The 12,234-nt window shown below is 53.5% G+C and overlaps 1 protein-coding gene across 3 annotated transcripts in view; it reads right to left on the bottom strand.

Moving 5' to 3' along the window:
• The window catches only part of TMEM51 (transmembrane protein 51), a 55,390-nt gene that overhangs the window by 16,437 nt on the left and 26,719 nt on the right, over window positions 1-12,234 (bottom strand). The window lies entirely within an intron of this gene.

Genomic DNA, 12,234 nt, shown 5'->3' with positions numbered 1-12,234 from the left:
ACTCTGGACTCTGTTTACATGGAAGAAAAACAAAGGTTTATTTTATTGAACCTATTGTTATGTAGGGCTTTTCTACACTGAAACCAGCCCCGGCCTGGTTGAATAGTAACAGTGAATTTGTTATTATTTATAAGCTTAACAGCTAAGCCAAGGATAGTGCTAAAAACTCCCCCTATAGAGTTTATTTTATCATCGCGTGAACTCCAAGAGTCAGAGGGTACTGTCCTATTTTACAGATGAGGACACTGAGGTCTTGCCTATAGCTGTATGGTAGGTCTGACTCCACTCTCGCATCCTGCCATGAAGAAAAGATAACCAGAGGGAAAGTATGACCAGCAGAATCGTAAAGTGGCCTCACAATCCCTACTTCCTGGTGTTTATGCCCTTGTGTGACCCCCCCCCCCCCTTGCATGTGGGAGGAATCTGTGGTTTGCTTCAGGGCAGTAAAATACAGCAAATGTCGGGATGATGGTTATTATGTGAGATTATATCAAAAGGACTAGAATGCCTACCTTGTGAGGAGATGTTCTCTTGCTTGCTGACTTTAATAAAGCGAGTGGACATTTTGGGGGGAGATCCATTCGGCAAGGCCCTGAGGTAGGCTCCAAATGACAGCAGCAGTAAATGAGGCCCTTGGTCCTCCAACTTTAAGGGAGCAATTCCGCCGCCAGCCGCAACAGCTTCGAAGTGGACCCTTCCCCACTCGAGCCTCCAGATGAGAACCCGTCCCTGGCCCACACCTTGACTGTGGCCTTGCAGAGGACCCAGCTACCCTGTGCCTGGCCTCCTCGCCCACAAAAACTGTGAACTACAGACTGAGTTATTCTATGGAAGTAAGTATGTGGTAATTGGGTAAAAAGCACTAGACCAAGAGAGGAACTTTTGTTGCCAGTGGGCTCTGGAGAGATCAGGGGAGGTTAGTGAAGGACCCTCATCTTTTGGAGAAAGGGGTGAGGATCAGAAAGCATGGAGAAGTCTGAAAGTCAGGTCGAGAGGCTCACAACAGTGGGAGCGAAGCCTGGAGGCTGTCTGTCTGTGGGCAAATCAACTCTGTGAGGTAAAGGCACAATGTTCCAGAACTGGGCCTTGGCAACAGAGCCACACACGGATCAAGAAGGGATGTGGGGGTGGGGAGGGTGCTATGGCTGTGCAAGGCAGGACTCTATGAGCCTCGGCTCCTCTGCTCAACTAGTTTATCTCCTGTAGCCTCAGTTTCTTCATCTGTGAAATGGCCTTAACTCTACCTTTCCAAAGAGATAATGCACAGAGACATGCTTATCGCTGGAGCACTGGCCTAAAAGCAATCTTCATAGGAATGAGGGGCACGAGAGATTCAGTGCGGGCTCTCTGGGAGCTTGAACCTTAAGTGGGGGAAAGAAGACAGTCTGGGCAAAGAAGCCGAGAAGGACTCCTTGGGCAGAGAGGCGGGGAGAGGGGAACATAAGGTCCAGGGGTTCCGGGAGGCGGGGCAAGCAGGGAGGGGCGGCGGTCAGCCTCAGGCGGCCTGGAGAGGTTCAGAGGAAGCTGCTGTTCCACCTGCGCCGTGAGCATCCCTTGTGAAAGGCACCTCCTGCTCCTTCGCCAGGACCACCCGGCTCTCAAGACCCCAGGGGGCACCTGCTCCGGACCGGGCCAATCAGGGCATTCCCCGCAGAGGGCCGGTTGCTGGGAGTAAAGGAAAGTGGAGTGGGGGAGGGGAGAAGGGGGGACTCAAATATTAGCAACAATCATAAAACAAGAGCGTGGCCCTCCGTGGCCACCTAAGAGGGTGTCGCACAAATGATGGGCTGATTAACCCCACCTCCCGAGCTGAGGCCCCGCCCCCTCCACAGGCCACTCAACAAAGAGACCTGCTGGGTCCCTAATTCCGCCACAACCCAGCCACATGAAGCCGCAGAGCCGAGAGTGGGCGCCGTGATCCCAAGCTGGGAGTTAGCAGGGATGGGCTGATTGCTGCTGAACCCCACGGCGGGGTCATGAACTCCACGGGGGGTCATGGCGCCAGCTGCACCCAGGTCACTGTCTGGATAGGCGTCTGCCGTAGGCAAGGGCTGCACTGTCCAATACAACAGTCACCGGGCATGTGCGGCCACACGTGGCCGGTGAGCTCTTGAATTGTGGCGGGTCTGTACTGAGATGCGCTGCCAAAGTGTAAGATACAAACCCCGGATTTCAAAAACAGAGGAGGGCGACAAGTATGTCTCATTAATATTTTTAATCAACTTCGTGTTGACATGATAGATTTCAGATATATCAAGTGAAATAAAAAGGATGTTTTTTGCTTATTTCTTTGTACTTAAAAAAAAAGGTGGTTATAGGAACTTGAAAATGACACCTGGGGCTTGGATTGTAGCTCTGTGACCCGGTCCTGCGCTGGAATGTGAGTTCTCCAGGGCGCAGACTTGGGTCTGTTTTGTTCACTGCTTTCCCTCTGTCCTAGAAGAGGCCTGATATGTGCAGGAGGAGCCTCATAAATGCTGAATGAATGAATGAATGAATGAATGGCATAACAGAGTGGTATCATGGAACATACATGGATTTTAGAGTCTGTCCAACCTTTGTTTAATTCTGTGTGTCCCCAGCAATGCATTTTACCTCTGCGAGCCTTTATTTTCTCCTCTGTAAAACAGACGCTGGGGGCGCCTGGGTGCCTCAGTCGGTTAAGCATCGGACTCTTGATTTCGGCTCAGGTCATGATCTCACGGTTTGTGAGTTTGAGCTCCACGTGGGACTCCTCACTGACAGAGTGGAGCCTGCTTGGGATTCTCTCTCTCTGCTTCTCCCCTGCTCATGCTCTCTCTGTCTCTCTCAAAATAAATACATTAAAAACACTTAAATTTTTTTTTTTAAAAAAGGAAGATGCTGCTTTTAAGGGTCCAGTGATGTTTGTGGTGTGTAAATGATAAACCCAAGTTAGGCTCCAGGCTGTGGCCTCCAGCAGCTGCTAAGAAGTTTATCCCCAAACAGAAGTGCCTCCCCTCTGGATCCCGCTGCTGGGACCGCAGCCGGCTTCCCCATCCAGGCAGGTACCTGCAGGTGTGAAGAGGGAGGCCCAGAGCCGGCGTCAGTGCGATTGATGACCAGAAGAGGCATGTGCCGTGGGCCCCTGTACTGGCCGTGATTTAGAAACCCCCAGAAAGATGGCACGTGCTGCTCTGTGGGGCTTCTCAGGGTCTCTTCCAGAGAGGAAATGGCTGGTGAAAACAGGTCTGTACTTCAGATGCGCTACCTGGGAACACAGAGGTCCCAGAAGGAGGGGGAGGTGGCTGTATTAACACCTAGCGGCAGGGGTGGGGGTGGGGCCCTGGGGGCCAGTGGGAGGCTCTGGACCTGTGACTGCTCATCACCTGCCTGCCGACGCAAGAGGAAATCTGAGAAATGACCACAGACCCTCTCCTGAGAAGGGCTGTGTTAGTTTCCTGCTGCTGCTGTAACAAATCACCGTAAACTCAGCAGCTTAAAGCAACACCAGTTCATCCTCTTACAGTCGTGGGGGCCAGAAGTTCTAAAATTAAGGTGTCGGCAGACCTGCATTCCCCCTGGAGGATTCAGGAGAGAATCTCTGACCTTGCCATCTTCAGCTTCTAAGGCTGTCTCCTCAGCTCTGGGCCCCCACCTGTCTTCACACACTCTCCCCCCCCCCCATCTGTCTCCATTACCACGCACCCCTACCTCCTCTTACAAGGACTCTTGCGACTACAACATGCCCACCTGCATAATGTGAATCTGCAAAGGCCTTTGATCACGTCAGGTAACATCACAGGCTCTGGGATTAGGTGGACATCTTGGGGGCGGATGCCATTATTCATTAATGAATTTGTTATCCAGCCTCCCATAAAGGCCCTCGGCACAATCCTGTCCAATCTCGGGTTCACTGGCCTTCCAGGACTGTCCCCCAGGAGAAGCAGCCCCACTCTGGTATCTATCAGCACGGTTCTTGGCGCACCCAGTGTACCTGGCTAGACACAAGGCACGTCAGACGCAAATTGCAGGATTATATGTTTTACAAAATGGCCTTTTGTTTCAAAAGCATGTGTCTTCAAATCATGATAAGAACAGCTAACGTGCAGTCAGTTGCTTACGCTGAGCCTGGATTATCTCACTCAATCTTCACAAAGAAGCCGCCACCATCACCCCCATGTCACAGATGTGGCCACTGAGGCCCAGAGAGGTTACATAACTTGCCCCGAGTCTCTTGTTAATGAGTAGCAGAGTGAGGCTGTGAACCAGATGGTCTGAGTCCAGAGTCCCTCTAAAATCCTGCTTCTCATCTGCTCCCAAGCCAGGCTTTAAAAGAATAATGAGGTTTTTATAAATGTCTACACACAGCTACCATGAACAAGGCACTCCTTTGTCCACAGTCCACAGCCACAGTTTGCAGATGGACGAGAGACGGAAGGGGCCTGGGTTCATCCTCTGCCACTCAGTGACAAAGACAAACACCAGTGTCTTCAGTACCTGCTCGGAAGACGAGGGTCGGGGCTGAGGGCTGACCTTGTACCTCTCCACCACCCGGGCTCAGCCCTGTGACTCGGGCTTCCAGCAACTAGTCACATGTCCCAGGACTCTGTCCCTTTCTCAGATGCCACAGCACAGTGCCGGGGGTTGTAATTCCTTCCTGGCACTAAGCTGGACACGTTTGCACATCAGTTTTATAACCATCCAAACACTCCCAGCTGCTCCCTCATCCCCACTGCAGAGAGAGGAAGGCGGGCTGAGGTTGGTGAGCAGTGGGGCGATGCTCCCAACCAGCACTGTTTACATTCGAAGCTGGATCATCTGCCCGGAAGTCCCACGGCAGGGGTCCCGTGTCCCCACCCCCGTAGGCCGGAAGCTCTGCCAGATGGTCACTACCCTACAGGAGCCCAGGCAGTGTGGGACTTGATTAAATATCTGCGAGCTCTGACCCTGATCCACCAATCGGTGGAGGGACTGTAACCACGTATCCGGGCATAGGATGGATTACTGAAGCAAAGGTAGCCAGAGGGGGTGAGGCTCAGCAAAAGTCAAGACTGCTCTCTGAGTCAGGAGAAACTTCCAGGCTGAACAGAAAACAGCCACGCAGTCACCAGAGCATCCACAAGGACGAGGGATAACAATAATGATGGTGACAGTGAAGATAAAATAGCCCCCATTTCCTGAGTAAGGCCTTCAAGCTGGGCGAGGAAGGAGGAAGCGGGGGTGAGGGTGGATCCTGAGGGGCGGAGCAAGGCTGCGGACCCCCGCTTCATGCTGTCTCCCGGCCGTCGTCTCCCCACCAACATTAACTGGGCACCCACGACATGCCGGCCAGAAGTCCAGGTCCTGGGGGACGAGGCGACCAGCCCCGCACACAGACCCTCTCTCTACAAAAATCCAGGATCAAGTTGGAAATTCCCAAAGAGGTAGCCGAGGGTTACCTATGATTATCACAAAAGTCTCTGCAGCGACACTTTCAATGAGGCGCGTCCAGGGCCTGTCGCACAAGTCGCTCCCAAGGAGCGTCCCTGGAGTCAGGCTGCCCAACGCTCCCTGGACCAGGGCGGAGCAGGGAGCAGGTGCCTGCGGTCACGCAGGTGCTCAGCATTCTAGGCCCCTCCTCCTGGCCCCGCGGCTGGGCGTGACCAATCCTGGCCAATCAGATCTTCCTATTTCTCAAAGGGCGGGGCCTGGGCCAGCAAGGACCAATGAGACTGAATTCTTCCTTGTTGAGGAAATGCCCTTGAGGGGAACTCCCCCGCTGGGCCCCTTCCTGGCTGGGTTTGCTGGAGGGACAGGATGGAGCTGGTGACCATCTGGTCCTCCTCTGGGGGTGAGGGTGGGGGTGCGGGTGGGGGGTGGGACGCTGCCCCAGGAGGGAGCCAGCATGAAGGAAATGTGAGCGGAGCTGGACAGTGAGCCAGGTGCCAGGATCCAGCTGGCCCTTACCAGTGTTTCAGTTGTGTGAACCAATATAAATCCTCTTGCTTAATAAAACAACAAAATAAAATAAAATAAATAATGACTTAGAAAAAAAAAAAACAAAGCAAAACCAAGCTGGCCAGTCGCCCCCATTCCTCCCCTTTCTGAGGCAAGCTTGGTGCCCACCGAGCGAGCAGTGACCACTCACTGCCCTCCCCTAGGCCACCCCCGGTCACATGCGCTCTCAGATTGCAAAGCCAGGCGCCGGACGCCTGCAGGGGTAGGTGTAGGGGTTCCAGACCTCACGGCCAAGAGTCAAGGCCTGCTTGCAGGTTATAGGATCTCCTCCCTTGGTCGGGATGTTTGGAGGGTGATTCTCAGGGTCACTAAGACAACCCTCTGGCCGTGGCAGTGCCTGAAGAAGGACGTGGTCCCAGGACTGGAAGCTGGCAAATCTCTCCCTGGGCCCCTGCCCTCGAACATGCCATCCGATAGATACTGTCGTAAATCACCAGGCTGGGAACGCCTCTGGGCTGTTAGCAGGAATCACAAGGCAGAGAGAAGAGCCAGGCCGGCCCTTGGAAACGTCACTGCCAAGGTTGTAATGCACATCCAGCAAACAGGTGCACACACAGGAGAAAGAGAGAAGAGGGGAGCGCATTGGAAGGGCCTGTGGGGACGGGCAGACGCACCCAAGGAGACACCACTGCCCTACCCTGTGGGCCGCGCACTGTGCTGGGCACTGAGAGGGGGGTGAGTGTCACTCTGCCCTCAGCCTCCCGCATGCCCAAGAGGCTGGAACAGAAGAAATATGGGAGATGACACACGGAGCGGGGTGCCCGTGGGCAGGAAGGACCCAAAGGGGAGAAAAGTGAGCAAACACAGAATGGCCACCACACAGGAGGAGGAAGAAAGGCCACTAGAGGGCAGGGGCGAGGAGGACCTGGCCCGGGACAGGCAAGGCACGGCTGGGGAGACTGCTGGGGGGTAGGGCTCAGATACAGCCCGGGAGTGTGGGGTGAATTTTTGGAAGGGAGGGCGAATCCCGTGCTGGGCTCCCACTGGGCATCTACTGCCTCTCTGGTCACACAGCCAGGCCTTTGTCTTCCGGCAGCCGTCACAGGGCGGGGCCCGCATGTGCATGGCTAGGCCAACTGGCACAGAGGACTCCAGAGCCGGCTCGCTGGGCAAACATCTGCCACCCCACATTCACCGCTCCCGAGCACAAAGGGGACCCAGCAAGCAGTGGGGCCGTGGGGAGAGGCCACACCCCAGGACGGCCAACCACCTCCCCTTAGGTAAAGGCCAGCCTCACCTGGATGAGAACCATGTCGTCTGACCCCGGCGTCCCTCTGCCTTCTTCCAGGCTCTGGCGGCTCACAGCCCCGGAGCCAGGTAGAAAAGCAGAATCCCTGGTCCGCCCCAGACCTCTTGGATCAGGACCCGCGTTTCTGCATCATCAAGTCTGAGAAGCGCTGCTCCAGTCTGCCCCTCCCCCCACCCCTGCTCCAACCACACTGCCCCTCACCACTGGCTCCCTCTCATCTGTCACTTAAATGTCACTATCACGGCGAGGCATTCCAGCGTTGCGAGTAAGTTGCCTCATGTGATTCCGTATCTTGGTGCCCTGCTGGTTTGGGACACAGCTATGAATGCAGCTGGTGACCATCTTGTTGGTTTACTTTGTGGTTTGTCTGTCTCTCTCCCCTGTGTCCCACACCCCCGAAGAAGCTGAATGGGGTCAGGTGAAGGGCAGACAGAACCAGACACACAGAAGGCATTCTGCAAATACTTCTGGAATTAACAACAGCCACAAGTATTACACCCTTACTGTGTGGCAATATATATATATATATTTTTTTTTACATGGATTATCTTGTTTATTCTTCATGAAACCTATGAAGTAAGATACGTGGGATTTAGGATAATCCCCATTCTGCAGATGAGGAAATAGAGGCACATGACAGTAGGTCTCATAGCTGGTGACAAGCTTCCCACTCGGAGCTGGGTGGGGACAAGATCTGGACCCATGATGACACCTGTCACCACTCCACAATTCCACCTTTTTATTCCTTTAAAAAATTTTTTTTAATGTTTATTATTTTTGAGAGAGAGAGAGAGAGAGAGACAGACAGACAGGTAGACAGAGCATCAGTGGGGGAGGGTCAGAGAGAGAGGGAGACATGGAACCTGAAGCAGGCTCCAGGCTCTGAGCTCTCAGCACAGAGCCCAACGTGGGGCTTGAACCCATGAACCATGAGATCATGACCTGAGCTGACATCAGACGCTCAACCAACTGAGCCACCCAGGCGTCCCTCTACCTTCCTATTCCTAATCAAAAAGCATCTTACACACGCGTACCTCGGGGGCTTGACACTGAAAAGGATTCCCTAGTGGCTGTTGGGGAATCATTATCCCTTCATGTGCTTTTTGGGTAAATTACATCTTTGTAGCATCTGCATGAGCCGGGTCTGTCTATCCAGATGGTCCCACAGACTGTTGCTATAAACCATTTTACCTCCAGACATGAGTCCAGAGACAAACCCAACAGGGAAGATGCAGGGATGCCCAGGAGAAGGGACAGTTGATATTTCGATGCCCTCCGTCCAGCTGGATTACCTCACCCCTTGCAGCCACCAGGTGAGTTACTGTTCATCTTTGGAGATTCGATGGCTTTCCTTTTACGATCCTTCCTGTCTGCTCTCTCCCCGGGGCATCAGCCACGTCCCTCGTCACTCACTCAGGGCTGTACCAAGTACTCCCCCCACGGCAGCTCCGTGACCCTCTGGGCACTTATGAACTTGTTCGACCCCCGCTGAGAGCGAGGGCCACATGTCCCCGTCGCCGTGTCACTGGCACCAGCTCCCATGCCTTGAGCACTTGCATGCCCCAAGCGCCATGCTAGACTGCCCATCTGTCTTACTTTGATCCTCAGGACAATCCTTTACGTGAGGAACATGGGGTCTCACGTTCGCAAATGAAGAAACGAACCTGAAGCTCAGAGAGGTGAAGTAATTTGCCCAAGGTAACGCAGCCAGTCAGTGAGAGACCCAAAATTTGAACAGTTCAACTCAGAATGGGTGTGGCGTACTGATAATCATGTTAGATGATGCCAGGCACTGTGCTGACAACTTCGCTGCTCCATCTCACAACACCCCCATGGGTAGGGTACATAATTGCGCCCATTTTACAGCTGAGGAAACTGAGGCCCAGAGTGGCAGATGGACATATATTCAAGAGAGCAGGGATTTGAACCCAGAAGGGACATGCCATGCTTTGCTGCCACTCTGCTTGAAGCCTACTGCATTTACACATTTCTCATCCATTTATCTATTTTTTTTAAGTTTATTTATTTAAAATTTTTAATGTTTTATTTATTTCTGAGAGAGAGAGAGGCAGTGTGAGCAGGGGAGGGTCAGAGAGAGAGGGAGACACAGAATCGGAAGCAGGCTCCAGGCTCTGAGCTAGGTGTCAGCACAGAGCCTGACACGGGGCTCGAACCCACGAACTGTGAGATCATGACCTGAGCCAAAGTCAGACGCTTAACTGACTGAGCCACCCAGGCACCCCATGTTTATATATTTTGAGAGAGAAAAAGAGACAGCATGAATGGGGGAGGGGCAGAGAGAGAGGGGGAGAGAGAGGACCCCAAGCAGGTTCTGCACTGTCGGCGCAGAGCCTGACCCGGGACTCAATCTCACAAACTGGGAGATCATGACCTGGGCTGAAATCAAGAGTCAGACGCTTAATCGACTGAGCCCCCCAGACGCCCCACACATTTTTCATTTATAAGCCAGTGTGCTCCAAGTCTCACGCAAGCACTGGAAATCATAGTTTGACTTTTGTTTTCAACCCAAGGGAAAGAGAATCCTGAAACACCCACACTATGGTTCCCCAAATGCAGGCAATCGGTTAGTCAATCAATCAGCCAGCCCATCAATCAGTCATTCAATCAATGCCACAGACTCAACACACAAGAGGGCGGTTTGTCCGCCTGGAGCATGGGCTCGCTGAGCTCCAGCCTCAGAGCCAGCTCAGGGCGGTGCGGGGCCTGTGGCTCATTTGGCCGCGACAGCACCTGTCAGCCCATGATCTCTCCCCACGGCGGAAACAAGATGGTCCGAACACCGAGCTTGGGATCAAGGTTTTGAGTGTTTAAAGTGAGGGAATCCAAGTGAGGGTTTAAGGGCAGACCTTCAGATTCCCTGGCCGTGGTTCAGAAAGGCTTTTTGCTACCCTGGAGTCTGTCCTGTGGTTTCCTCGAAGGCAGGAAGGACAGCTTCCCAAGCACCTGCAGCCTGAGCCCCACCCGAGGCTCAGTCACGAACTCGGAGGGGGGAGTGTGACCTTGCTGACGGCCGTAAATAAAGCCAATGGGTGAGCCGGGCTTGTGGGGTGCTGGGTGCCGTTCTGTGTGCGGGACACCTACTGACTCTGTCATCCTCACGACCGCCTTTGACGGTCGGTACGAGCGCCCCCATTTTACAGATGAGGAGACCGAGGTGGTTCAGCTACTCGTCCAAAGTCCCGCAGTTGCTAGGGCTGGGATTAGAACCCACTTTCAGAACCAGTGCATATGGCCTTCCTGAGGAAGGGCACATCTCTCACTCAACCGGAGATGGATTCTGATCCCAGGACACGGGGGTCTTTTGTAGTGATCCCCACCCCGCAGAGCTGATGGCCAGTGTGGTGCAGGGAGAAGCATCAGGAGTTAGGCAGCTCCGAGTTTTAATTCCAGCTCCTCTGCCTCCTGCCTGTGTGACTTTGGGCCAAGGACTTGGCCCCTCTGAGCCTCAGACTTAGCTCTGTAAAATAGGGATAAGAATAGCACCTACCCCATAGGGTTATTAGAAGCATTAAATTAGGTAATAATAATAATAAGAGCCAACATTTACTACAAGCTTCCCGTGCTCAAGCATTGCCATCCTCTTCATTTTACAGATGCGGAGCTCAGAGAGGTTAAGTCACTTGCACAGAGACACACAGCTGACTGTGGAGATGTGGGGACTGGAGCCCTGGCTGACTCTGAGCCCAGGCTTCTAGTGACTGCATCCTCTTAAACAACCAGCATAGTGTCTATAACACAACAGTTCTTCAACACACAGCCAAAATCATTAATATCTGGAGGGTGGCCAGGCAGACGGAACCCAGAGAGGGCCTATCTAATTCTGCGCGGTGCCCAGCACCTGGCGGACGTCTGCAGCCCTGCGTGGAGTCCTACCCTCCGTTCCTCGCCGAGCAGACCCTGTGATGCCGGGCAGACAGCCAGCGTCAGCCTGGGGACTGAGGGTGCTTTGTCCGCGACTTAGAGCTGGTCATGCCCATTACGGGGAGTCAGCCCCAGGGGCAGACTTTGACTCCAGCTAGGTTTATGCTTAAAAAGAGACGGACAGTAAATGCTCAACTTCTCCCAAGACTCAACTGTCTTGGCCAGAGAGACTTTCAGCAATTAGAGTCTGGGGGTGCCCGTCTCAGGTTGAAGGGCAGCAATGTCTGTGCTACTGGTTGGAATGCAGATGCCTTGGGTCCCCTCCCCGGACCTGCTGCCTCAGAGTTGTTGGGGCAGGGGGAGGGGGCAGCAGCTCATTTGTTTAGCTGTTTGGTTCAAGTGGAATTTATCTATAGCAAGATGCACAGATCTTAGTGCATAACTGGACGAGCTTTGACAACTGTATACACCCCTGTGACCCCTGCCCAACATTCCCTGTGTGGTGCCTTCATCCAGTGAACCACATCCAGGCAGCCACTGACCTGCTCTCTGCCACGATGGGTTAATTGTGCCTGTACTAGAGGTTTCTACCAATGGGCTCATACAGCACATGCGCTACATCTGCCTTCCATGTTCATCCGCGGAGTCGCCAGCATTTGTGGTCCATTTTGTTCTTTACCTTCCTGAGCGACTGCATCAGTCTCCCTGTTCACCTGCGGCCGGACACCTGGGCTGTTATGCAGGCGCCACCATGAACATTTGCGGGGGAGTTTGCGTGGGCAGATGCTCGCCCTTCTCTCGATAAATAGTGGAACTGCTGGGGAGCAGGTAGAAGGATTTATTTTAACTCTCTCCCCAGGCACCCCACCAGCCCAGTGCGGGTGGAGTTCCCTGCTGTCTCACCTGCTGTCCAGGTGAGAGGCCCCTGGAGGTTGGGGGACCTGCTCTGGGTCACAGAGGAATCCGTTTTCCAAACTAATGATCGTTCCACATTTTTGATTCACATTTGGCTTTGACACCTGAACGGAATCTGGACGGTTCGCTCTGGCTAATGATGTCAGCTGTCCATGCTGGGGCTGAAAAGCCCACAGAGATGGTGCAAGGGGTATTCTCGGTCCTGAGGCTTTAACCGAGTTTCACGGCTT

The sequence above is a fragment of the Hyaena hyaena genome, unplaced genomic scaffold, assembly GCF_003009895.1.
Source record: "Hyaena hyaena isolate Hyena2069 unplaced genomic scaffold, ASM300989v1 scaffold_35, whole genome shotgun sequence".
NCBI classification, from domain to species: domain Eukaryota; kingdom Metazoa; phylum Chordata; class Mammalia; order Carnivora; family Hyaenidae; genus Hyaena; species Hyaena hyaena.
This window is presented reverse-complemented; position numbering and strand designations above follow the sequence as displayed.